Source organism: Eucalyptus grandis, chromosome 3, assembly GCF_016545825.1.
Source record: "Eucalyptus grandis isolate ANBG69807.140 chromosome 3, ASM1654582v1, whole genome shotgun sequence".
In the NCBI taxonomy this organism is placed as follows: Eukaryota; Viridiplantae; Streptophyta; class Magnoliopsida; order Myrtales; family Myrtaceae; genus Eucalyptus; species Eucalyptus grandis.
In genome coordinates, this window is record NC_052614.1 from 9,208,608 (window position 1) to 9,214,607 (window position 6,000).

Sequence of the window (6,000 nt, forward strand, 5' to 3'; positions counted from 1 at the left end):
ACAAAATTATAGTTTAACATTGGGTTAATACCACAAAAAATCTCAAACCGGTACATGTGACAAATTTACCCAAACTAATTTTTTGATCACTAAAAACTCCCGAGTTTTAACCTCCAAAAACCAAAAATTGGTACACTTATGATAAAGTACCCTCTATTAATTTCCGTTAAGTTTTACTGTCAAATTGCTGAGTTTGATGGCAAATAAACAATTGATGGGCGTACCAATTTGGAGTTTTACTCTTTGTTTGTCATAAGTATATTAGTTTGTGATTTTTTTGGTATTAATCCAATTTAATGGAGGGTAAATTTGTCACATAAGTACTAGTTTAGGGTTTTTGATGGTAAAAAAATTAGTTCAGGGTAAATTTGTCATAAGTGTATTAGTTTGGAGTTTGTGGTGGTCAAAAGATTAGTTTAGAATTAGTAGACTACTATATACTAAATGTCCTTGTTTAAATTTCCATACAATGCAATACTTATAGTCACGATGAGTCTTTTGGACAACTATATAAGACAACAAATGTTAGTTTAGGCATGACTTATTGTTGTTCATTTAAAGTGTAATGCAGGTCAAATCCATTATTGGGCTGTTTACATGGTTAGCTTTGGCATATGCATCAATGGAATTGTAAAATTCTGTAGATTTGATTCCCAGCAGTCACAGTATCAACTCTACATATGACAAGATAAGTAGGACAAGTTGACCATTGTGTGGGCAATCTAACTTGGGTTGAGTCCTGGTGGTAAATATATTTCGTGTAAATATGGAACTAATTTTCTAAGAAACAAAGATATAATTCTGCAGCAGAATCAAGGAAGGACACTGTTGAAGTAAAGTGAGGCCTCTGCTTGAAGTGATGTATGTGGTAATGGTTCATATTGGGAAACAAATCTCATATCAATATGCAGATTATTGCCTAGTTGTTGCATTGTGAATGGATTATTCTAGTTTTAACTTGTAGTCATCCTGTATATAGCAATGTGCATCTGCTTCTGGGAGCTGAAGCGTAATGATCCGTAGTCATCTTGTTTGTCTGTTTCTTGGAGCTGAAATGTGTGACAAACTACGTCATGCTGAGAAATTGATTAAAACCTGATTCTTCCGATTTCATATTTAAATTTGAAAAAAAAAATAGAGTTTGATCCATATGGCTACGCTTCATGTCATTCAAAATTCTAATTGGTTCTTGATGAACCTCATAAAAGCTTGTAATTTGTTGTGATAGGGACATTTAACTGCACTGAAAGATGTCTTCTTGAAGTCACAGTCGGAGGGAATCTTTCTTGTATCAATGCATGATTTTATTGGCAGAAGATGACCAAGCATATCGTGTTTCAACTTGACTCGGGGGTGCCACTTTTTAGTGTTTACCCAATCTAAGTCTGCCTAAGAAGTCCAAGTCTGCCTAAGAAGACGCTAACGTAGCTCTCTTGACATCTTTTTCACTCCGTCATTCAGTTTCTCAACTAATCTAGAAGATGTAACAGAGACACTAGAAAAGAGAAATAAGTCACAGAATCACAGTTTCTCGAAAACGGAAAGAACATAATGTTTTGCACCTTTGTGGTAGTATGATAACAGTCGCATCAGAGAGGCTGTTCTTGTAAATTCGATGGCGGAGTTGGCAACCATTCTTGGCGTAACTTTCGGCTAAAGCCTCCCGTATTCAACCTTTCCATTTGCTTCCTATCTCTTCCAGGGATGTGGACTGAGGTTCTGGCTTTTAGTCGTTAATGTTAATGCACGAGAGTGCTGAAATAATTACTGTTTTGGATGAGCTGCTTTTCTAGTCATGTGAAGTGAGAAAGTTGGATTCTCGCTGGGAGCAGTTAATCAAATCTTGCACTTTTTCCCTTTTGGGGTCTCTCTTTTTGGATCTTCTTAGACAAGTTATGCACCATGGATGCGAATAGCTATGGTGCATAACTTGGGTGATACAAAAGGTTTCTAACACTTGAAAGACCTGTTTTTCTTCATAGCTACTGTTGGCTGTACGAGACTTAAGCGCATTGCCGCCGATGGGGCAGGACACAGATTCTCCAATAGATATCCAATTACATCGGCAAAACCGACACCTTTTACTATTGTCAGAGGCTGCCTTCCGAGCATCTTTTCGAATTGTATGCGACAAGCTACGATCTCCAAGCGAATGGAAGGAAGAAGCGAGAGTTGAAAACTTGGAATGAGCTGTGCAAGCTCCTCTAGGTCTTTTCAACTTATTTGAAATGGACTTTTAGCATAATTTTCTATTTTGACCTAGTCCATTCTCTGAGACGACTTTAGAGGGAAATGTCCCAATCAGCGAATTCGTGATGCAAATTCAGACGGCACCGCACCTCGCCACCTCACGCATGATTCAGGTCAGGATTTTGAGTTGCTGGTGATATTACGTTCCAATGGCCCATCTTAATTAGGTGTTGTCGGCACGAAAACAACTACTCCGCATGATGCCATGCCTCTCACTTTCCTCTGAATAGTGAGAGGCACTCGGTGAATCCTTCAATTAGATTGATAATATGTGGTGATCGAATTGCCTCGATTAAGAGTCAAGATATCGTGTTATGTCATGATATTGTTGTCGTGTTGCATTATGTTACCTTGTTGCGATATTATTATTGTGACAGTGCTTTTAGCACATGTTGATGTTGTGACGGGGCTATTTGATTTTTGGTACTCCGATTGGATGGGAGCGAGTGGGGTCATGTCATGTGCTTTAATCGGGAGGCCACCCCTTCTTATTGGAACAAGAGCCCTAAATCTTTAGACATTGTATCGACTACATGCACAGCAAGGGGGCAAATCATCTGGTACTGGGCCCAATTTAAACTTTTTGATTTATGAATTCCTCTTTTCCTCTTCTTTTTCTTTTTTCCACCCTTTTCTTTTTCTTCATTTCTATTTTTCTACCCCTCATAAAATCCCCTTTTCCATGAATCATTAGAAAGAAAAAGGAAGCATTCATGATTATATCAATCTGACTTGAAAAAAGGTTTTCGCCAAGTTAAAATGTCGAGAAAAAAGATTTGGATCTCAACTTTACTTTTTTTGAATTCTCCTCAAAAGAAGTGGGCATGTGTTTGTTTAAGTATGTCGGGTGTCACGAGTTAGTGCTTTTTAAATCCCTAGATTAGTTAAGAAATAGTAATTAATATGAAAATTGAAAAAGAAAGTCAATTGACGCGGAAATAATTTACAAGTAGGAAACCATTAACCATGATGAAATTATTATTTTATGCTCAGGCCCTCTCATAAATTCCCGTGGGAGAATTTCGGCCACACGACAGGCGGAAAAGCAGCTGCCTCTTCTGAGTTTGCTGAAAGAAATAATTTAAATAATGAATGTCGATCAATCTTATTCAACATCATTTTCCAGAGACTAGTAAACGCATGCCCGACGGGATGTCATGTAGGGTCCCGAAATCTTATCATCAAATCATAGTTTTCTTTAGGTTTAAGGTCAATATTGTTTTTATTGTAAAGTAGGGACATGCATAAAATCATGTGATCTCAGCTAACTCCAACGAGACGTCAAGACCATCATGCCATTGACTCTACTCATTTATCAAAATCAAAGAATACGCAAGCTCTCACAAAAATATATATATATCACCAGGGAAAAAATCGAGATTTAAAACAAAGGAAATATTTATGTATTTAACAATTTTATCGGATCAATGCCTACCTATCTAAAAAGTTTAAATTGTTAAAGCACAAATATGATGTACCTATGTAGATATTTCGGTAGTCAACTCGCCTTCAAGTGTAAATTAACATTTGAATTATGCTGAAAATGAAGCCTCGGAAGATCTGTCGTGGGGACTTCGTGCGTTAATTATCGTCAAGAAGCCGAGCTGTCTCCATATTTTCTCTGTTAAAGCTTTATCTACTATGGAAGTTTCTCTACTGATTCAGGTTGTGGGAAGAAGTCCTTTCTTGCTCAGTCTACTGGTTGAAAGAAGTCGAAGGTTAGAAGAAATATCGTCCGGCACGAGGGAAGACGAAGAAGGATGCTAATGTAGGATTTCACTTGTTCAGTCATGGCGCATGCAATATTATATTGACGATGAAAACTTAAACAATTACCAGGTCCTTCCGTCAACATCGTCGATCTGTCGTAATGAGGCCATACATCGAAGGGGTTTTGTATAGTTTAAGCCTCGTTCACAAACTTCGCTGTCCCAATATGGACGAGCATAGACAAAATGTCAATTCGTAGAGCCAAGGAAAAGGGAAACCAGTAAGATTGTTTCTTGATACATCAAGCTCCAAAATTTTCTTGATTACCTCAGATTTAGAAGGTTAGGTGAACTAATTCCACTTCGTGCCATGATGAATTCATTTGATGATGCCGTCCTGAACTGATCTACTGCAATCAAACTGGAGTTTTAGGTAGAATCTGCATGTCTTGGATATTGTTTCTCTGCAAATTGAGATGTAGTTTTATATTCAAGCTAAGAAGATAGTGTTCTGATTTGAACTGCATGTTTGCAGTAGAATTCTACAGGAGAACAAAAGGTAATATATCATTTCAGGGTGGAAGAGTCATGAAAATATCTAAAAGGAACGATTCACTACGGTAGATGATTTATCTCTCATCGTCTAATGACTATTGTAAATGTTCAAATAGATTGTTTGATATGATCGCCACGTTGATAACTCGATGCCAATCAAGATGCAGAAGACGAAAACACATAGTAACTAAGCGAGAAAAAAATTGCTGAACTCCACATGCGTCGTAAATAAATGCGAAAAATACCTGGTTCTTATAATTAATCATCGAATTACAAATCACAGTTTTGCACCTTGTGCATCACATGCCTTGCAGGTCAGGTCGGGCAGCAACCGACAGGAACTAGTTGAAAGTGAACTATCGGCGAGTTAAAAGGTGACAAAAATGATATATTGCTATCGTCTACGTCGGGGATGACTCTTCTCCTTGTTACTATCATCACAAATGCCTCCACGAACCAAGTCGATTGCATGGCCATGTATTGCCTTTTTTTCACGTCAATGTACTGTAATCAATATATTTTCATGCTGTCCTCTCGGCGTAGAGCCGCGGGCGATGCAGGGAACGACAAGGGGACGTAACATTAGCGGGAGTAAATGATTTTGCTAATTAAGCAAACGTCCATGGAGAGGGGGGGCATTAAACCCTAAGATCTTGAGCTTTCATCACATTAATTATTTTGCCTGCCTATTTATCATGAACAGGAGAAGTTCGCTGCTTCTCATAAATATAGAATTTCCTCTAGTTGATCTTACTAAAAATTGACTGATATTTCCCCCTGCCATGATTTTACACTGTAAGATTTTAGTTAGACCGAGTCATTAATGAGGCCGGGGCCACAATACCAAAACCATAAAATGTATGATGCCCATACGTCGATGCTCTTTCTTGCGAAACCGATTTTTTTTTGTTGTTGTCTCTCTTATAAAGGAAATCCATTAAAGTTAATTTCTCTTTTGGAGAATTGCTGTTGCCATCACTATTGAGGATCCATTTTTCTTGTTACTTCACAAGAACTTGAACAAGAAACTATCACGGGAGGGGCAGAAAAGGAGAGCTTGAACTCCAGGCGATGATGCATCGTGTTGCGAGCTTAAGCCACCCTGTTCATTATTCTTTCACTGGATGTTGCAGAGAAAAAAACCATGCTGGGGTCTAACGTTGAGGTGCCCCGTGTAGATTGAAAAGTTTTCTGCATATTGAGACTGACTTTTATGTATAGAGCCAAAGAAGCTTTACATGGGTGCGCTTCCTTGTACGTGAAGACTTTGCATATGCATATCCGGCAAAAAGGTTGTGCGAAGTTAGTTAAAAAACCACGTCATGAATCATCAAAATATTAAAAACTAATTTAATCAATGCTGCCAAGAAGAAAACAATTTTGTTTTGGACGACGAAACTCTCACGACAAATTCGCTTTGGCTTGCAGCAACAATCTCCGAAATCTCAGGGGCGATGATCAATCGTGCGCTCTTGACAGGACCGAG